The sequence below is a fragment of the Arachis hypogaea genome, chromosome 9 (assembly GCF_003086295.3).
Source record: "Arachis hypogaea cultivar Tifrunner chromosome 9, arahy.Tifrunner.gnm2.J5K5, whole genome shotgun sequence".
In the NCBI taxonomy this organism is placed as follows: domain Eukaryota; kingdom Viridiplantae; phylum Streptophyta; class Magnoliopsida; order Fabales; family Fabaceae; genus Arachis; species Arachis hypogaea.
The window spans coordinates 14219013-14242497 of record NC_092044.1 but is presented as its reverse complement, the minus strand read 5'-3'; the positions used below and the strand labels follow the sequence as shown (position 1 = coordinate 14242497).

Genomic DNA, 23485 nt, shown 5'->3' with positions numbered 1-23485 from the left:
TCCTCAATTTTGTTCAGAAGTATATATATAAGCTTTTAGACCCTAACAGAGTCTGACATTACTAAACAAAAAACTTCCTAATTTGCATGTGTGGCTATTTCAAAATGCCTCTTCTCTTACGCTCTCTCAAATCACTAGGTATAATAAATACAGAATCTACACAAAGGCCACCTTTAGAATGTGTACAATCAATTTGTTTTATGGAGAATCTAACCTCAGTCTTAGGCTCTGATCCACTAATTATATTTGTATTATAATAGTAGCAATTCTAATACTAGCAATAAAATCCTGGCATTCTACACCCGATATATATATATATATATATATATATATATATATATATATATATATATATATATATATAGAGAGAGAGAGAGAGAGAGAGAGAGACTTATTAAAAAAAGAAGAGGAGGAAGAAAATAATATCTTAACTGTTGGATGAGGAGGGAAGTGAAAGAGGGTGGTGCATGACAAAAATTTGATAAAACTGGCACAAAAATCACTAGAAAAATTAGAAAAGAAGGAACATAAAGATAATCTGAATTACTTATGTAAAGCCATTAGGCCCTCTAATGTTATCACTTATCACATACAAAAGAAGAAGTAATGCATAGTAGGGTATCAAAATTCACCAAAGCTATAAGTCCCTTGATTTCAGCACCACCATTAATCACAGCTTCTTTAGTAGAAATACGCTCATAAAGCCCCAAAAGCAAAGACATCTAATTTAGGAGAAACTCTGCCATATATATACCTGTAAATAAGAGAATAAAATGGTTCAATGGTATAATTGAATTTGATTCCTTAAGTGCATGTTCTGTTTTGCCATGAGAATGTGTCAATTTAAAGTAACAAACATGATTCATCATACTCTGGTGGCATGTAACCAAATGTACCTGCCATATTAGCAGTGGGAGCTGATGAACTTCCAATATCAATCAGTGACGAACGGATTCTTGCATGGTCTAAAATTTTTATAAATAAGTTCTCGTTGAAAGTATAGCTTCTAGACCGACAAGGAATCCTTTCGCGCAAAAGTTTTGGTTGTCACAAGTAACTAACCCCTAATAAAATTGATAACCGAAGTATTTAAACCTCGGGTCGTCTCTCAAGGAATTGCAGGGAAGTGTCCTTATTATTGGTTATGAGTTGTGTAAATTGGGGTTTTGGATTGAGAAATAAGAAGAGAAAATTCCAAAGAAAATAATTAATAACAATAAAAAGTCATGACTAGGAGAAGATTGATCTGAAGTTCTATCCTTGTTGGATTTCCCAAGATTAATTAGTAATAGGTTGTTGTTCTACTTAGTTATCCTTTACTGAGTAAAAAAAAGTCAAGTAAGTTAGAAGCCAATTTCTATTCACAAGTCCTAATCCTCTCCTTTGGGAGGGATTAGCGTTAGTAACTAGAGAGCTGGACAACAACTTCCAATTACCAATTAACTCTAGAGTATTCCAACAACTCAAGGGTCTCAAATATTAATCAACTCTAAAGTCAAGTTAAAAGCCTACTCCACTGACATAGATGCCAATTCCGCATTCATGAAAAGGGAGTAGAAAGAAGACATGATAATTTGAATAAAATTGGAAGTAATTAAATAAATAATAAAATTAAATTCATAAAAACAATCCAATTGTAACTCTGAACAAGGATTAAGGATATGGAAGAATAAGTAACAAGTAAGGAAACAAACTAGAATGATGAAGTCTTCAATAGAAGTAGTGACTCTGTAAATACCCAATCCAAAAGCATAAAACTAAGAATCCTAAATCCTAGAGAGAGGAGAGATCCTCTCTCTAAAAACTACATCTAAATTATGAAAAGTGAATAATGAGAAGTCCCCTTGATTCCTCCACTCTCAGCCTCTAATCTATGTTTTCTAGGCCGAGAACTGGGTCAAAAACAGCCCAGAAATCGCTGGGGACAATTTCTGAGTCGCTGAATTTTCTGCGGAACGACGTGTGCGTGTGTTTCACGTGTGCGCATCACCTAGATGTACAGCCACTATGAAAATTATATATCATTTCGAAGTCCCGGACGTTAGCTTTCTAACGCAACTAGAACCGCCTCATTTGGATTTCTGTAGCTCAAGTTATGGTCGATTGAGTGTGAAGAGGTCAGGGCTGACAGCTTTACAGTTCCTTCAGCTTCTTGTATTTCTTCCACTTTTGCATGCTTCCTTTCCATCCTCTAAACCATCCTTGCCCTGTAATCTCTGAAAACACTTAACACACATATTACGGCATCAAATGGTAATAAGAGAGGATTAAAATTAGCAAATATAAGGCCAAAGAAGCATGTTATCAATCATGGCACAAAATTAGGAAGGAAAATGTAAAACATACGAATTGTATGAATAAGTGTGAGAATAATGGATAAAATCTACTAGATTAAGCACATGATAAACCCTAAAAATGGGGTTTATCAATCAGCTTTGCTTAGTCCAAAATTTGCATCCTGCAGATTAACTAATACACAGTATCTCAGAATTATAGCACAAAGATAAGAGTAACAAGATCACACAAGTCTTCAAAATGTTTCATACCTTTTCGTGGAAGGATTTGTCTAATAATATGTTTGCCGACTTTATATCGTGATGGATATATACAGGCTTTGTATGTTCATGAATATATTCAAGTCCCCTGGCTGAATCCAGAGCTATTTGAATCCGAGTAGACCATGGCAAAGGTTCTTTAAGACTTGGGGGTGTTTAATGAAGAGAAATAAACTACAAGAAAGTCGGACCAAAGTTTCGAGAATATATGAGGCATAAAGCAAAAGAAAAATAAAGTTACTACCTCTGTAGGTATCGGATCGCTACAGGACCTCTAGAACACTGATTTATATAAGTTTGAAAAGTAGACTTTGGGTTGCTGTTCCCATTAGCATAGCAGGCAACTACTGCAGCACCATGAATATCAGAAGCTAATTTTAAACCTTCTTTATCAGAAAGGTCAAGATGGTCCAGTTTACAACACCTTGTAGCCAGATGGCAACTGTTCGACTCTTTACCAGATAGTGAGAGATAGCCAACAAGGTTCCTTTCCCATAGAAATGTTCAATAAGAATTTTGAACTTTGAATAAGCTCCTTTGGCATTTTCATAATGTTGGTTATGACTGCATCTAGTCCACTGATGTAGTATAATAATCTAAAGATGAAACTAACAGAGATCTCCATGGCTGTCTTTTCCATAGAAGAAACACTTACTGCAAGACTTATGACTATTGAGAGTGCTAAATCATTTTTACCAAGTTGCCATAACAAGATTGTATATACTTGAAAAACTTTAAAGTCAAGCATTCCTTAAACAAGATAAATTGCAACAGTGTAAACAGAAAAGAAAAATTGAAATATCTTTCCAAGCAAGACCAGTCACAATATCCTTTCACAAAGATTGTAGGAAAAATGCCTCTTTACATGAGGCAATTCACGAGTTCAAAGCTTCCAATTATAAACAGAAGGAAGCTTTGATAACTTATAGCAAACAAGAATCAGTTAATATTCAAGCACAATAATAAATTCTTTATACTTCAAAATAAAATAAAAAATTTGAAGAATTCTAAAAAGAGATAAATTGTGAATACGAAGTGAACCTTCTTTCCTCAAATTTTCACATTCCTGTATAGCATCAACACTATTTCCAGCCTATATCAAATAGTATGAGTTAGCAAACATCGCAACATTATTTGGAAAAGATAATACTGGAGATCTGTAGTGTAAGTACCTTACAAAGTGATCTCGCCAAATTAATTGATACGTCTTTCATCTGTGAGTTTCGATTATCTAACGAGGCAATGCTAATGGCATGGAGGGCTATCCTGTAAGAAATAGCAGCAGATCTATAATCTTTTCAAGACTCGCAAATTAGACCATGTAAATTATGTGATTCGGGATAGTGAGGAGAACGCTGCACAGCTTGCTGAATAGCTCCAAAAACCTGCAACAATTACATTCATCATTTACATGAACAAATCACAGAAAAAAAAATGAGTGACCACCATAGAAAACTACCCCTCTGGAACATAACTAAATCTATTCACAAAAATTGATTTGATAAAAAATTAAAAATATTACATAATCCATCTGAAACATCAAATGTAGAAAACTATCCATCTGAAACATCAACTATAGAAGAACACACAAGTCATTTAACTCTTGAACACTACAATAATTAAGCAGCATAATAAATTATATGAAATTCACCTCTTTTACACTTTCTCCACTCCTCATAGAGAACAGTAAGAGGAGAAGCACAACTATTAGGCACCTCTCCACAAGATCCCTACTCCTTAAATGGTTGCCACTTCGATTTTGACCTAAACATCAAGACTGAAATCACGACCAATAGATAACAAGAAATCACAAGTTGATATCAATTCTGAAGAAAGAAAATGGAATCGAGAAAAAGAAAAGGCTCACAGCGACGATATCAGGGTCACACCAGGGATGCTGGTCTTTGCCAGAGAAGAAGTTACCAATGGAGTCAACTATCATTCTGAGCTTCGCTTCAAGCTTCGCCATTCAACAACAACCACCGAGTTTCCACCGAGTTGGACAGAGTTTTTCACGGATAGTTGCAGACATGACCGACAAAAAATCTCTTCTTTGCTGATAGTAAAATAATTGATAAACCTACAAAAAGCTCAATCAGCATCAACAGCAACAAGAAGATAGAAACTGTGAAGAAAAATTGATAAACCTAAAATTGGCACAGAAAAATTGAGCCTTAAGCACCAAAATCACAAAATCAGATTATACCTGAAATTCACTAAGGGAGCAAACGCAACAAGAGCGGTGGCGGAGAGAGCTCTGTGACGACGGCGATGAAAGGAGCAGACGCGACGAGAGCGGCGGCGGAAGGAGCTCGTGCGACGTAAGAGATGACAGAGAAATTGTGCAATGCGAACGACGGCAACGGCGGAAGAAGCTCGTGCGACCAGAGAAGAAGCAACTTGTGAGGAAGAAGCTCATGTGTGAAGTGTGAATGAACGTTTGTGAATTGTGAATGAAGCTCGAGACACTAGGGTTAAGTTAGGTTTACATCAATATTTTCCGACGGAAAATTTTAAATTACAGACGGATTTTTCGTCTGTAATAATTTAATAAAATGCAGCGTTTTGTTTATTTAATTATAGACGGATTTTCTGTCTGTAACCATTTTTCACGAAAAAATTAATTTTTCCGACAGAATTATCGACTGATTCTCTTTTTCATCTGTAATTTATGCTCATTTATTTTTTTGTTTTCCGACAAAAATTTCTCTAAAATTCTGTCTATATTTTCGTGGGATAAAATCTGTCAGAAATATCCGTTTGTAATAACTAATTTTTTAGTAGTGGGACACACGAAAAAGTGCAGTGGTTCGCGAGAGACAGCGGGAATTGTGGCCTTGTGGGGAGCAGGGGTGGGGCGTGGTGCAGGCATGGGAAAGAGTTTATGGTTGTTGAAAGTCAAATTCAAAACAAAAATTATATCTAATTAATTAAAAATTTAACTTTTAAAATTAAAATTATTTTTTCTTTTTTTAACTTATTATTTACATGATTAAAAAAAAAGCGTTTTTCCTGTGCTTTCTCGAAATAAAAAATCCAAGGGAGGTAAATGAAGTGGTGGGACGTTATACAGTCTCATATGGAGGAAAATTTTTTACCAAAATATCCATCTAAAATTTTATTTAAGCCTCGTGAACAAAGTCAAACAGAAGATATAGACATAAATTATCATAATTATTTAAGCCTCGTTAATTCATTCTATGATAGTATAATACTATAATCCCTATATTTGTCCATAGAGTCAAATCTCCCTCACTAGTCACTAATGTCAATTTTGTTTGGTAACCTTGGTTAAATAGAGGTATATTGTAGCACTTAGGTATTTTGTTTTAATTGGTTTCTGTGTGTTATACAACTATGATTAGCTTTCCACTTAACAATATCGATACACCTTATATTTTGATCGCAAATATTAACTAAATATATATTTTCAATTTTATATGCATAATTTAACTCTTAATCACATAACATTACATACAAGTGTCAAGGTGTTCAAATTGTTTATTGCAATGCAACCACTTAATATGGGAACAAAAATTCATTACCACTAGCATTTTCTCTTGTTGATGGTGAAACCAAGGTTGTATGGTCCTGGTTTTTGGTTTGCCTTAGAAGTTAGAACTTATGTTACCCAAAGCCATGGACTTTGTCTAATATAGTAATATCTAATCCACGTAAAAGTATCATTGAGTCTGCTAGAAATCCATACGAAACATGGTGCTGCCACATGCTCAGTATACGTTTTGACTCAGTCGCATTACTAACAATTTCAATCATAAGTTTGGTAATGTGGATTTCAAAAAACATTTTATTAACACGATAATATCTCATTGGCCAACCATAAAACTTCAAATAGAATTCAGATTCACATTAGCGGATTAATCTTTAATTTATTAAATTAAAAAATATCGTTAACAAAAAAACTAATGCAATCGCACATGTTAATTGAGAACGAGGAAATGGCACAATGGTTACAAAAAAATGGCTAAAGAGTGGAACCTTGTATATGATGGTCGGTATAAATTTGACCACATGACAACAAACATATTTAAATTCGAATGATAAAAAATAGTGTTTTAATATTAAATGTATATATTAATATTAGTATTAGTTAATTATGTTAATTATATTTATATTTTTTTGAATAAAATATATTTTTTGTATTTAATATTTTGAATTATTTTAAAAACAGTCTTAATGTTTAATTTTTTACACTCAATATTTAAAATAAATTTTAATTGTACTCCTACTGTCAATAAAATCAACTATTTAGTCAATATTTTCTTTTCAACTTTACCCTTAATCAAAACTCAACTCAATCTCAATTCCAACCTTAGCCACAATTCTAACCTAATCCTAATCAAATTAAACCCAGCCCCAAATCCCCTAATCTTCAACCCATCCCCAAATCCCCTAATCTTCATCGTGCCAAACCCCTGTCTAAAGGTTCAAGTTTGCTCTTCATTTTTTTAAAGATTTGTATGTTAGATATTTTATAAAAATTATTAATTTACGTACTTTTATTTATGGTCAATAAAATCTTTGATTTAATTTAAAACCTCTAATTCTTAAATTATCAAATCAAATGAAATCAAAATGTATTTATTTATTATGTGATCAGAATTAGGAACCTAAATTTTATAAAGTTTGTGAGTAATTGAATTTTTTCCATCAAAAAATAAATTAATTACTAATATAATTAATTAATAATTATAATATCACTTAAACTAATTTCTATATTAACAGATTGAATCACAATTAGAATAAAAGTTCTGACCCTGTAATGATATATTCAAGTCAGGTATAGAGTAAAGATCCAATTGAGATTCTGTTTGAACTAGAAGACAATATCAACAAATTCCAAATCAACAAAGTTGCTTGCTTTTATTGAGCCTAAACACTCCTCCTCCACTACCTCGAGCCAGTAGCCAACGCGAGCTGCCATCACCGCTACATGGTTTTGCAGCCGCTACCTCTTGTATTCTCGGCCAAGTCCTCTCCTTCTTTCTTTGATTTCGCCGCTATCGCCTGTACTGTGGTGGCTTTGTTCTCCTCCCTACTTCTCTCTGGATGGATTGCTTCCCTCCCCATCTCTCTCGTCTTTTTTTTTTAAGAAATGAAGAAAATAATTGTAGTAGCTATTGTTCTTATGCCTACAGTTGATGATGTCCTTAATGAATGGTAAAGGTGAGGCGATGGTAAGAACTATGAGGTCAGAGCCTCAGAGGTGTGAGATGAGATCACAGTGAGTGGTGGAAGCTGGAGGAAAAAGGGAGTCGATAATGATGAGAGTGACAAATGAGTGCAGTAGATGGCGAGAAGTGTAGTCAACAGAAGAGGAAGGGTGGCAGTGGGCGTTGGGGTGATGATGCTGGTCTTGGTGGGACTTAGGGCCTGTTTGGAAGTTTTTAAAGTTTTTTTTTTTTTTTTTGAGATTTTTGATTTATGAAAAGTTTTGTTAACTGTGTTTAGTATAATTTTTTAGATATATTTTTAACTTTTTGAAAAATTGTTTAAGAGTTTTTGAAAAGTTAAAAAATTTGATTTCTCTCATTTTCAAAATCTATTTTAGTACTCCTATTTATTACATAATTTTAAAACATATATTTCTATAATAACTTTCTAAATACAAAATAACTTATTTATAAACTACTTTTAATATAAACTAACTTTTAAAAGATAATTTTTTTGTAACTTATAAATTGTAATATTTATATTTGGTAAATTAAATTAAAAATGACATTTGATAAACACTAATAACACAAGTGTATTTGGTTGAAATTTAAAAATACTATAATAGACATTAATGTATGAATTGAATTTGAATATTGATTAGTGTAAAAATTGAATTTGAATATTAACTAATGCACAAGCCAATTTTTTAAAGTTTTTCCTTAAGTGCTTTTAAAAACACTCCTAACTTTTAAAAATGGTAAACACAAGTACATAAACTTTATAATTTACTAAATATAAAATGAGGTGCTTATGGCTTATCCTTTTGAAAATACAAGCATTTTTTTGAAAAGTTTTACTAAACTAAACCTTAATGGAGTTAGTATTAGTTGAAATAGGTTAGGAATTAGGAGAATATAAATTAGAATTAGATTTTTTTATTAAGGATAAATTGATAAAAATAAATTTTAATTGATAGTTCACTGTTAAAAATTGTAAGGTAAGAATAAAATTAAAATTTATTTTAACATTAAAGATAAAATTAAAATAAATTAAATGTTAGATGTATATCTATTCTATTTATTTTATTATATAAAAATTAGACTTTTACATTTAATAATAGAACGATTGACGTGACATGCTTTTGAGAATATTTTTCGATTCATTTCTTTTAACTTATTACGATAAATTAACTATATCAATTAATTGATTTGATTAGATAAATATCATACAATTTATTATAATTTATATCAATTTACTTTGATAGTATCTTCTAATTTATTTTTTTAAATGTTATGTTAGTATTTTTTTAATTTATTTTTTTATTTATTAAACCAAATTTATTATGTGTATTAATTAATTAATTAGCCATTAAAATGATAAATCTATGAATAAAATAGGTAACTAAATTTTTAACTAATAATTAAATCAAATAAAATCATATATATTGAGACAAATTCAAATAATATGAATTAAGGACTAAACTAAAATAAGATGATTTCTTATTTATTCAAATTAAATGTAACAAATACAAATTAATTTTGTTAAATAATCATAGTTTTCTGGTCTACTATATATTACTTTTTTATTGAAATTAAAAAAGAATGAGTTCTTAATCAAATTTAAATTTAAATTTGAGTAAGAAAATAAAAAATATTTTAAATTTTATCTTACTAACCAAAATTAATTTCAAGGGCAAATCACAAAAATAAGTCAGGGTGAGCAAAATTTTATAGGAATCAGCCAAACCGAAATATGGTTCAAGAATCAACCAATGCAAGTTTATATGTAGTTCGAACCAGCTAAATTCGAACCTCTCTTCTACATAATTCGAATCAACTGGATTCGAATTATACACAAACACACACACACTAATTCGAATCTACCTGATTCGAATTACATTCACACAGTCATTCGAATTAGGTTGATTCAAATTACTCCCCAACTCGCAATCCCAAGTAATTCGAAATAGGTTGATTCGAATTATACAATGTATGGTTCGAATTAGACTGGTTTGAATTATAAAGGACCAAAGGTGTATATATATGGTGTGAACGTGAATTGATCTCATTAGAGTGGGAAAATGACTAGTGAAGAGAGTTTTGTAGTCTTGGTTCACCACAGAGGATCGATTAAGAGGAAAACACGATCCGGTGTGAAGTTCACCGATAAGGATCTTCTCAATATTTTCATGAGGCCTACGACGAGCTATGATGACTTTGTTAATTCTGTACTACAGAAACTTGATCTGGTAGGCGTGAAATGGGTTAAGAAATTTTTGTATCGCATTCCAATCTCGGTCCTGCAAGAAATCGTGAAGTATAATTATTTCACGATCGGGAGTGATGAGGACTTGCAGGTCATGTTTCATTGTCGTCGGCAGTTTCCCAAAATTAGGACACCTGAACTGTTGGCGAAGTTGGTTGATGTGGTATTTAGCTTGGGAGGTTCCACCCGACATACCCCCACTTTAGGCATGGTAGCAGGCTCTGGCTCCAGACCTGCTGGCGCATTTTCGTCCGTACCTGTGTATGAAACTCCGGTCGAACCTGTCGCCTCCCCTTCGTTCGCTATTGATCTCAACCGTAGTGGAGGCGGCGATGTTGGAATAGGGGATTTTGTGTCGACCTCTTTACAGTGTGCTGTAATGCAATGGCTGGATTGGGAGATGCAGTGTTGGATGATCCAGACGATGATGATGTGGAGCCGGATATCATTGCCGATGACAGTGGCAATGATATTGGAGCCAGTGAGCCAGCTGGGACCGGAGGTGGTTCTAGCTCTGGCACACAGCAGTACCCTCCGCACTTTTCATCTTTGGACTTGGAGGCCATGAGGCAGGAGGGGGTTCCTGGGGAGGCTGCTGGATTTGGAGCTAGAAATGTCGAAGGGTCTGCAGGTCTGACAGAGTTTCAGGTTGGTCAGCAGTTTCAGGATAAAGATGAGGCTGTGTTAAGTGTGAAGACGTACAGCATCCGACGCGGGATACAGTACAAGGTGGTGGAGTCTGACTATCGTCGGTATGTTGGAAAGTGTTCTGAGTTTGGGAGTGGGTGCACATGGTTGATTCGGCTTAGTCTCCGGCAGCGCAAGGGCATTTGGGAGGTCAAACGGTACAACGGACTACATACGTGTCTCACAACAGTACCTCGTGGCCAAGGGCCAGCTGAACGTATCGTACCCAGCAGGTCTAAACCCAGGAAAGCGCCAAAAGATCCAAGACTAAAGTAACTGTAACGGGCCTGCTAACTTCACCACATGTCTGTTGGCCACTCAACACATGCACCGGTACAATCACGCTAGTGCTGCCGACCCCCAACTGTAGCTATCCATCTCCTCAAGCCTAGCCATATAAGGTAGCCATCTGATGTGAATACGGTTGCCGGACTTGTCGGCAAACAGCTGAGTGCCCAACAGCATCATGATATAGGCACGAGCATAGCGCCTCAGTGTCTCCTCGTCGGCTCCCGCGGGGCACTATCCAAAAGTCTCCTGGAACCAGGTGCAGTTCACTGCGAACTTTTGAATTTGGTTCACAGGAGGTAACACACCAAGCAACTCCTGGAACCACTCCCAGGCTGGACGGCCATCCTGGATGTAGAGGTGGAAATCCGTCAGGCAACCACTGACATAGCGTCCATTGATGGGCAATCCCAACTGGTACGCCACGTCCTGTAGTGTGATCGTGCACTCGCCGAACAGCATGTGGAACGTGTGCGTCTCTGATCGCCACCGCTCGACGAATGCACTAACGATGGGCTCATCCAATCTGAACCATCTATCGTTCAGTCTCGCAAGATGGTAAAATCCGGCCATCTGCAAGTACGGAACGTACCTATCGTCGACTACCATGCCCTGCTTTCGCCACATGCTCGATATGCATCGCTGGGGCTGCGCATAAGATGGACCGCAAAATTACAACCAATTACAAAACCACTAACGCAAACCACTAACAACATAAACCACTAGCAGAGAGCAGAAAAAAGTAACATAAGCCACTAACGAAAATCACATGCAAAACCACTAGCATAAACCACGGGCAAAACCGCATACATAAACCGCTAACATAAACCACTAACATAAACCGCTAACATAAACCACAAAACCACTAACAAAAATCACATGCAAAACTGCTACCATAAACCACTAACATAAATCACTAATATAAACTACATGCAAAACCACTAACAAAAACCACATGCAAAACCACTAGCATAAACCACTTGCAAAATCGCAAGCCTAAACCACTAACATAAACCACAGGCAAAACCACTAACAAAACCACTTCTAATACTAATAACGTAAACCACTGACATAAACCACCACCAAAATCGCAAACAAAAACACTAAATTAAACCATTTGCAATACCGCTAACATAAACCACTAACATAAACCATCAACAAAACCACAACCAAAATCACTAAAATAAACCACTTGCAAAACCACTCACATAAACCACATGCAAAATCACTAAAATAAACCAGAAAAAAATAAAAAATCAAACTACTAACCTCGTCGTTGATGACCCCAGTTATATGAGCAACTCCATCCAAACGATATAGCCTTTCCGGCTTGTCCCCCATAAGCTAGATATCCTGCTCGAGCCTTTGTCATAGCGAATCTGGGTCGTTTTCTCTAGGATTTGGTGGGATATGAGAATGGAAAAGTGATTCAAATGAGGTGGGTTCGAACTTCTTATGTAGCCGAATCCAGTGTAATTCGAATCAACCCCATTCGAATTTCTACTAGAGGCAAAATGTGAGTAATTCAAATCAACCAGATTCGAACTACTTGGGGATTCGTGCAAACGTGTAATTTGAATTAATCTAATTCGAATTATGCAAAGTGTAATTCGAATAATGTATATTTGAATTAGTGTGTGCGTGTGTTTGTGTATATTTCGAATTCAGCTGATTTGAATTATGTATAAATGTAGTTCGAATTAACCTGTTTTGAATTACATAGAAACGTGATTTAGTTGATTCATGAAGCAGTTTTCCGTTTGGCCGATTCGTGTAAAATTTTGCTCCCTGTGGTTTATTATTGTCACTTGTCCTAATTTCAAGAAAAGAAATTGCTTTGTACATCATAGATATTGTAGGATAGTATAGTCATTTGCTATTTTTTAATGATAAATATTGTCAAATAAAATGGTGTAAGAAATTAGAAGAAAATGTATTTACAAATTTAGAAAATATTAATTTACTATATTTTTCAATAGAATAATTATATATTGAATAACAAAAGTTGTTATTGGTTTCTCTTCACACTAACTAATACTCAACGATGGTGTTTTGGTAGACCATGTTACAAAGAAATATTAATCGATCTAATAACTTTTGTAATGACATAAGTTTATAAATTTGAAAATTATTTTATAAAATGTGAAGTTTTAACAAGTAACAATGTTGATCATCATATTATTTTGACTTCAAGAATGAATATGATACCAACAAATAAAATTGTCCCAAGTAAATTTCCACAAAGACAAAAGTCCATAAGCATTGCTATTAATGAAAAATTGATCTATTTTAAAAACAAATACAATTTATTAAGGGTCTATCGCTAACTAATGAATTGTTATACACACAAGGCGAGATTCAAACTCCAAATACTTGTTTAAGCGGACAAATGAAATGAACATCCAACCAATCCAAATTGATTAAAACAAATATTAATTATTTTTAATATTATTAAGTTATAAAATATTTATAATAATAATAATTATTATATATATTTTTTATTTAAATTTTAATAAAAAGGTTTTATATAATTTTAATATTATGTAATGCAGGGCACGTGAATATACACTAGCTTTGTAATAATAATGTGATTTATATTTTAATTTTTTGGAGTAAATTCATTTCAAAATATAGGAATCAGACTCAATTATGCTAAAATTTTAAAGGTAATATAGAATTTCACAATAAAATTAACATTCATTAAGGAAATAAATTTATTTATGACTCTTTCCTAACTATAAATAATAACAAGACTTAGAAAAAAATATTGATGTTATCATTCTTATTAACCAAACCATAATATTAGGTAGTTGATAGTTCCATAAGTGGAAACTATTAAGTAATAACGTAAAAATTAATAACGAACAACCAATAAATATTCATAAAAATTTTACTATATATTATCAATTTTATAATTAAAATATGGCACATGTCATATTTTTATCTATTCTATTTATTATCTATTTTATCTATTTATATCTATTATATTATATAAAAATCAGGTTTTTGTATTTAATGATGGAGCTGACGTAACATACTTCTGAGAGCGTTTAGCAATTTATTTCTTTTAATTTTATTAAATGCAATCTATTACGATAAATTAACTATATCAACTAATTGATTAGATTAGATATTTAAATATCACATAATTTATTATAATTTATATCAATTTGATTTAGTAGTTTTTCTAATTTATTTTTTTAAATGTTTTGTTAGTATTTTTTAATTTATTAAATCTATGGATATAATAGACAACCAAGATATTTTTCACTAATAATTAAATCAAATAATATATATTAAGTCAAATTCAAATTATGTGAATTAAAGACTAAACTAAAATAAGACAATTATTTACAAAAGAGTAACCTTCAAGGCAGCTACCACCTAGGTGTGCCCTGCTCTGCTAGGGTGTTTTTGGTTCTACTAAGATTTTGCAAATAAATTTTTATTTTTAAAATCAACCTTGTGGTGTGCCTTAGGTCCACCATGGCAACCTCATCTGCCTTTATGAACAGAGTAGAAATTGTTCAGAGGAAGAAGAAGAACAAATAATTCACTTTAGGGATGAAGACATTAAGGAGGGACTGGAGAAATGGTCTAAAAGTCTAGTAGGGCAACTTTTGACAGATCGACCATTTAGTGCAGGTACTCTAGAAAGCGGTACTTCGATCAATATGGAGACAGCTAGAGGGTTTTAAAGTCCAAGATCATGGAAGTAACCTTTTCCAATTTTTCTTTGATGATGAAATTGAGCTACTCAGAGTGGAGAAAGGAGCCCCTTGACTTTTCAAAAATTATATTTTGAATATAAGGCAATGGAGCGAAGATAAATTCACACGGAGCAACAGACAATTCAGAAAAAACTTTATTAGAGAAAGGCTGGACAGAGTCTTAGTTACGAATAGCTGGCAAACTGAATTTTCAGCGGCTATTGTGAAGCATCTAGAGGACACAAGCTCTGATCATAGACCGTTACTTCTTAGTTCCGGGATGGAAGAAAGGAGGGGAAAGCGTCATTTCAGGCTTCAAAAATGCTGTTGTGAGAATGAAGAGGTTATTAATCTAATCAAAAGGTCTTGGAAGGTCGACATTCAAGGCTCACCAATGTACAAGCTAGCTGGAAAATTAAAATATTGCAGGCATAAGATTGTTGAATGGCAAAGAACTTCTTCCTCTAACTTACAAACCAATATTCAGCACCTTAAGAACCAGATTGTTCAAGAATTCAATAAAGGTTCCGAGGCGAATGGAAGTAGTATTCAAATATGGGAAGTGGAACTAAAGGAGACATTGGAGCAGAAGAAACGATATTGGAGAGAAAAATCGAGAGTGCAATGGCTTAATTGGGGAGACAAAAACACTAAATTTTTTCATTCCAAATTTCATGCCAAGAATAGGAAAAATAAGTTAGTGGAGTTGGAGGATGAAGAGTGTGGAGTTGCTAATGATCCAGAGGATATGACAGCAGTAGCACAAAAATACTTTGGAGATCTCTTTGCTACTAGCCAACCTAGAAACCCAGAAGTCGAGTTGCAAGGTATACTAAACAAGATAAATGTAGCCGCAAACAGGTCCTTGATTCGGCCAGTTACTAAAATAGAAATAAAAACAGCAGTTTATTCCATCAACCCCTTTTTCTCTCTTCGGGAGGATGGTTTTATAGCCAGATTTTTTCAATTCTTTTGGGAGAATATCAAAGGTGACATGGTTCAGGCAATAAAGAGATTCTTTTCCGGAGGTAAAATTCTTAAAGCCTTCAATCACATACATATCGGTCTTATTCCTAAAATACTGAATACTAAATCTATGAAGCGCATTTGCCCTATAAACTTAAGCACTGTTTTTTACAAAATAATTTCTAAAATTCTGGTCCATAGACTACACACTATGATGAACAAAATTATAAGTGATTCCCATAGTGCTTTCATCAAAGGCAGGTTGATTAATGATAACATATTGATTGCTCATGAATATATGCATTTTCTGAAAAATAAGAATTATGGAGATTATGATATGGCATTGAAGTTAGTTATGAGCAAGGCCTATGATCGGGTTAAATGGAGGTTTGTGTGGAATATAATGCAAAAATTGGGATTTTGTGAAAAATGGATGGTTTGGATAAAGGAATTTATGACAACAGTTTCTTATTCTATTATTGTGGAAGGTCAACCTCATGGTTTTTTCAAGCCATGTAGAGGGTTACGACAAGGTGACCCTTTATCCCCCTATCTATTCTTATTTTGCATAGAGGGACTCTCCTATCTGCTCCACAGAGGAGAACAGATACTAGAAATATCCGGGTTGAGACTCAATCAGAGGTGTCCTAGAATCAACTATTTATTTTTTACAGATGATTCAATACTTTTCAGCAAAGTAAGTGAGGAAAAATGCCAAAACTTGCTTCGGATTTTACAGGTTTATGAGAAAATAAGTGGGCAAAAGATTAATCTTGATAAGTCGCCCGTCTTTTTTAGCATAAATACCCCAGTTCACATCCGCGACCAGGTAGCTCAAATTCTTTTGGTACCACACATTGAAAATCAGAACAAATATCTAGCCCTCCCAACAGTGATTTAGAGATCAAAGAAGGCTATTTTCAACTTCATTAAGGATACGATAAATCAGAAATTAAGTCATTGGAAACAAGCTCTTTTATCTACTAGTGGCAGAGAAGTGTTAATTAAGGCTGTGGCTACGGTGATTCCTATTTACACTCTAAGTTGTTTCAAACTACCAGAAATTCTCTTTGAAAAAATTCAAAGAGACATCCTACAATTTTGGTGGGGCCAAAAAGAGTCTAAACGGAGAATGCACTGGATTGGTTGGAGAATTACTTGCAAACCAAAGAATCAAGGAAGACTCAACTTCAGAGACCTTAAAGCCTTTAATCTGGCAATGTTAGCAAAGCAAGAATGGCGTCTACTCACCAGGCCAACTCTCTTATCAGTAAAATTTACCAGGGTAAGTATTATCAAAATTTTGGTTTCTTAAAAGCAGAATCAGGTATAAATTCCTCCTGGGATTGGCATAGTATAATGGAAGGAAGAAAAGTCTTAGAGAAAGGAATTCTCTGAAAAGTGGGCAGAGGTCTATCTATTCAAATTAGGGAGAATTCATGGGTCAGAGACTATGTAGCCATCACTTTTAATCTCTCACAACATACAGAAGAAAGACCAGAGAGAGTCTTAGATCTAATCCTACCTAATAGGTCATGGAATCAACTACTAATTCAATCAATCTTCAACCCATAAATTGCTACAGTGATCCTCAACACATAGATACATGAAACCGAAGATAGAGTTACCTGGATGAAAGGAAAAGGAGGTAGTTTCACTGTGAAATCGGCATACAGGATAAGCTTCCAATTTTTTCACCCACCTTTGGAATACCTACCAAAACAGTGCCAACACAAAGCATTATGGTCTAATTTGTGAAAAATAAATTATCATCCAAAAATTAAGAACTGCCTTTGGAAGATTATGCATGAGGGACTACCTATTCTTCAGAAGATCCAATCCCAAATTCAATTAGTGAACCCAATTTGTCGGCAGTGCAACCAAGTTGAGAAATCAACCTTTCATTACTTCTGGGAGTGCGCAAAATTGAGGGATGTTTGGCACGCAGCAAATTTGTCCACACCAGACTAGTAAGAAGAAACTTGAAAATGGTGGATGAGACAGGAAAATGAGTTGAGAAGAAATGAAGTTACTAAAGAAAGAAGAGAACTCGCAGCAAACATTACCTGCCAGATTTGGAAAGCTCGAAACATTTTCATCTTTGAAGGCCGTCAAATCCCCCCTCCCCCATCTGAGGTCTTGGCAGCAGCTTGGAAGACTATGGAAGAACGTTGAAGAATATGAAAGCCTCACTTTTCCTTTTCTTTTTCTTACAATAAGATATGTATTAGAATTTTGGTGGATCTATCCATTTTCTACTCTTGCGTGTAGTCCATTTTGGGCCATCTATTTTCATTAATGAAAATCATATTCTACCGTTGAGGAAAAAAGATAAATTCTTACTTATTCAAATTGAATGCAATAAATACAAATTAATTTTGTTAAATAATCATAGTCTTCTATATATAGATGGCCACAAAAAATTATAAGAATCATCATTTTTATTGTTTTTGCTATTTTAATTCTTCTTTTCTTCTTTTTTTTAATGTATAATTTCTTTTATATATAATGTACTTAAAATAAAAAGGCATAGATGAGTGTTTCATTAATTAATTTTTGACGAATACTATAGCTTGAAAATGTCTTAATTTAGGCATTTTACTGCTGTCGATGGAAGTTGAACTTGTAGTAATTCAGGGTGACTAGTGTACTTTTTATATTATTGAATAGAAAAATATTTGTTAAAATGAATATATCTATTGTAATTAATTTTTTTTGTCGATCTGTTATCTTTTACCTAACAAACAACATTATGTTGAATATAATATTTTTATCAGAAGTCATATATAATTGATTGATAATATTATGTATAAAAATGAATTTTTTTTCTATTCAAAATTAAAAAAAAATCGTTATTTTCTCAAAAAATTAATTAGACTCTAATTCTTGGAATACATTCTTCTTTTTACATTTAGGTTGAATTCACTGCAAGGTTCGTTACATCTCCGGAGAACTTCTATATTTTTATAAAGTTCGCGGCATCCCCTGCCGCCGAGCTTCATTTCGTCTCTCCAGAAATATTATTAAGGGTGAGAAGAAAAGTTAAAAAGTTGAATATTGGACTTCATTGCTGACGGTAATGGCAATCATTATTATTATCTCCAGGAGTACATAAGAGTACACAAGAATACGCATGAATAAGTTGTATTTAATAATGGTATAGTAGAAATAGTGCTCTCCATCACTTTAATTTTGAAAAAAAAAATTGTTTAATTTAATTTGGGCAAAAAAAATTGGAGAGTTGAATACTAGACAAAACAACAAGTATGACTTCTTTAACATCGCCGGCGACGATAATGGTTACCATTATCGGCGATGTTGAAGAAGTCATACTTCTTGTTGTTTGTCCATATTCAACTTTTCAACTTTCCTTCTCACCCAAATTAAACTAAACTAATTTTTTCAAAATTAAGAGTTTTGATGGTGATATATATTTTTTTCAAATTAGAAACAAAGAAGCAGTTGCGGAGTATATATTTTTTTTTTGAATTAGAAGCTGTTGAGGAGCATATGAATTTGAAGCTGGGCACCACAAACTTTATGATTTTTATAAAGTTTGCCGAAAGTATAGAAAACTTTTCCCCACAAAAAAAAAGTTGATTTTAGAAAATTAAAGTTTGAATAATTTTTTCGGGAAATAAAGTTTTTTTATTTTACAATAGAAAAAATTTCGTATAAAATACTCATGTAATAATTAAACATTATATTATTAATTTGCTAAAGTTAATTTTTCTATAATTATGTCAATATATAACACTATTAGATGAAAAGTAATTAGATAACATTTATTTTCAATGAAGTGGGCAAGTTTTTAGGTTTATCATAATTGGAGTTGAGAAAAGTTAGAAAAATACTAACAATACAAATACCTTTTATTTTTAATATCTAATAATAAATATATAAATTAAAACTAATATTGTTTCGTACAAAATAATAAAACGTATATTATACACAAAATATATCCAATCTATATTAACTGTCATTGTTTATTGGTTATGTTATGACAAATTTAGTTATTAAAAAAATTATAATTAACTTAAATATATACAGTATTATTTCATATTTTTTATTTTTATTTTATCATAATAAAAAGTCATATATATTATAAGAGAACCTTATCTTTTTACCAACGGTTCTTTCATTCAGTAGTTTCTATAAAGAAAAGATGGATGATTTTATTATTTTTAGTTCTTTGGTGTATATGGATGACACACAATAATATTGTATTTGATAAAAATATATGAGATTTTAAAAAGACTTAAGCATGAATTTGGTCCTTGGCATATTCGTAGATGAAGTGCAGAATAAATAAAAAATGACTAATAAAAGAATGAATAATTATAGTTTCCTCAATGCATGCTAACAATCGTAGGGCATGACAGGATTCTATAAATTTTTTTGGATTTGATTGTTTCTTTATTATTATATGTTGTTTTGTTTAATTTATGCTAAAGAGGCTTATGATGATCATCTTATGGTGTTAGTGTAAATAATGTAGGTGTTATATTTATATTTTATGCTTTTAAATCTTATGTTTCTGATGGATATTTGTGATTGAGTAATTAGTAAAAGAAATTGATTTAATATTTATTTTATTTTTTATTTAAATTATAATAGTGAGTAACTATTTTTTTATTTTTTAAATAAATAATCCGATTTTTTTATAAAAAAACAAACTTTTAAATAATTGTAAAATTAGATTAAACCACAGATAATGATAAATATCTTGGCATTAGACCTGCTATAAAAAAAGCTTCTAAAAATATTATGTTGTATTATATAAATTGGTTATATTTTTTTGTTTTCAATCTAGATTATTTAGATTGGCATATTTCTAAAAAGTGTTATTCAATTTTTTTTAAATTATTAAATTACATCAGTTACAACTAATTAATTAGTTTGATTAAATATCTAGATATCTTGTAATTTAATACAATTTAATTTATATAGATACATAACTTTTACAATTTTACTATTTATATAATAAATTTTGGAGATAATTTTTATAAATTATAATTTATTTTTTATCTGTATATTCAATTTTTAAGAATTTTTTTTTAAATTTTTTTATTTATGAATATATTATTTTATATTTTAACTATAATTAATATAATCTTATTTTTATTATTTGAGCATCAATAATGCCTTTATGAAATTTTTTATTGTATAATTCACTTTGGAAAAAAAATTTTGATTTATGAAAATTTAAACTTCAACGTTTACTATAGTTAAGCTCAAATTTCAATTTATTTTTTGTCATATTATATAAATATTAAATTCTTTAATTAAATACTTATTTGATACGATATCATATTATATATAACTTTTATATTGACAATTAAATTTCAGTTGCTATACAAATATTATATTTTTGATAATTGTACATTTTTTAATATTTTTAAGATTATTTAATTATATTTATTTTTTTCAAAGATTGTCATTATTGGAAAATAAATAATGTTTGTGATAATCTAAAGTTAAGAAAATAAAAAATATAAGATATTAATATTCTAAGTTTTCGAAATATAAATCTTAAAGTAAATATATATTATTATAATTAATGATCGTAATTGGAAGCCTTTATTTTATTTCAATTTTTTTGAACATGTTTGTCTTACTTAAATTTTATTTCTTTATAGATTACTAATTTTTTTTGGTATACTTAACTGTCATTAATTTATGTCAATTAAAATTTATAATTTGAAAAAAAATAGACACGTGTCTAAAAATTGAACAAAAAATATATTCTTTTAGTAAAAAATTTATGTCACTTTAGCTTTTTTTCTACATCATATCTTATATTTTTACTATAATTAAAAATTTTACAGATACAACAAACTAATTATTATATTATTAGAGGTAAATTATTAAATATAAATTAGTAAAAAATATATAATATTTAGTTAATTATTATAATTACATTTAAAGGTATCTAAGTTATTTTCATATAATAAAAGTGATATGCTTCAAAAAAATATTTATATATAGTTTACTATCAAATATATGTGATATTTACCATAATTTTTATTTTTAATAAAAATATTATTGTATTAAAGTGATATATTTTAAAAGTGTATAAATGAGATTTTTATTAAAAAATTATAAAATAGCAAATGCTATTTTGTTTTAATTTTATCTTTAACATTTAGTTTTAATTTTATCTTTAGAATTTTAATATGTTTCAATTATACCACTAGAATAAACAACATTAATTATAACTAATTAATTATATTATTTAATTTGACCAAGATAAATATTTAGTTATTTAATAAATAATAAATAAATAAAATAAATAAATAAATTTAATTTGAATTACTCTCTTATTATTTTATATATATATATGAATCAAAATGTGCTTTTATGTATTTTGCTTATTAGTTCTTAAAATAATTACTATTTTATTTACTATTATTTCAAATTTTCTATAATATTTTCATACAACTTGATTAATAGATTTTTCTTCATAGTGTTTTTCTTGAAATGTTTTAAGAAAGATATCTTGATTTTTCGTCTTTCACTTTTTATATTCATTGATTATACTAAAATTTTTTTACAGTGTGTTTTTATGACTATATGCATAGTCTTTTCTATCTTCTTTTATTTTTTTTAAATTATTTTTTACCTAATTTTTAATTATTTATTTTACTTTTATTCCTCATATGTTTGTTATATTTCACTTCATCTTAGTCTCAATTTCATAATTAGCTTTTAATTATATAAAACTGAATAGTTTCTTTTAAAACATACTTAAATATATTATCTATTATATACAATCATTAGGATAAATAAATAAATATGAATTGAATATATAATTTATTTTTAATTTAAAATAAAAAACTAAATGAATGGTCAAAAAAATTACAACTAATTTTATTTTTAATTTTTTTTATAATTTATTTAAAAATACAAATCTCTCTATAACCACTATTATTATCGATAAAAAATTATAAGCCTCTATAAAATAAAATATACAAAAGATAAATAACATATATATAATTTTAAAGTTATTAATCATAGGCTATGAATAAATTTCTAAAAAAAATTTATGGACCAACATGCAATCTTTTTATATTTTTACTTTTTTCTAAAATTTTTTAAACTTATCAACATTTAAATTTTCTATACATAACTACTCAAAGTATTATGACTTCACAAGTTATAATATGTAATATTAGTTATTATTATATATATGAAAAATGTGACTTATTTAGATATTGTCTATTTATTTATATTCTATTAATATTGTTATAACAATGATACATGTGACTTTACAAGAATGAGATAACCTAGATTTTTATTATCTGAGAATTTACTGAGTGGCTGGAATAACTACACGTCATGAATCATCAAATGCTAGTAATAGAGATGATCACAAAAACAGCTGAAACGGAAATTTGCGGGGATTATTCGCGTCTTGGGACTAGATGGGGACCCGTGAAATCCCACAACCTACCCACGCAAATTAGATGGAGACACAGACATAAGTATCCACCCCATGGGACCCATTAAATCCACACAAATATAAAATTACTAATTTATCCTGATTTATATATACATAAATCCATTTTTTAAATTAAGTAACCCTAATTCCTGCCTCCAATTCGAATCTTTTCTTTTTCTTTTAGACTCGTTCTCCCTCTCTCTCTCTCTCTTACTCATTTTTTCTTCCTTTCAAGTCTGTCACTACATCGCTCAATATCATCCCAAAAAAATTATATTATGTTAGAATACATTTTTATGTTTCAATATCATCCCAAAAAAATTATATTATGTTAGAATACATTTTTATGTTTTTATCTTTTGAAATGTTATTTTTCATAATGAATATGTTATGAATTG

General features: G+C 30.8%; 1 long non-coding RNA gene across 1 annotated transcript; it reads right to left on the bottom strand.

Moving 5' to 3' along the window:
* Window positions 1-1573: 1573 nt before the first annotated feature.
* On the bottom strand, window positions 1574-5022 carry LOC112710479 (uncharacterized). Its single transcript, XR_003156850.3, has 6 exons — window positions 4762-5022; window positions 4423-4635; window positions 4207-4319; window positions 3728-3940; window positions 2547-3648; window positions 1574-2469 (listed from the first exon to the last, which is right to left on the bottom strand). It is a non-coding gene; the product is annotated as an uncharacterized lncRNA (long non-coding RNA).
* Between the last annotated feature and the right edge of the window lie 18463 nt (window positions 5023-23485).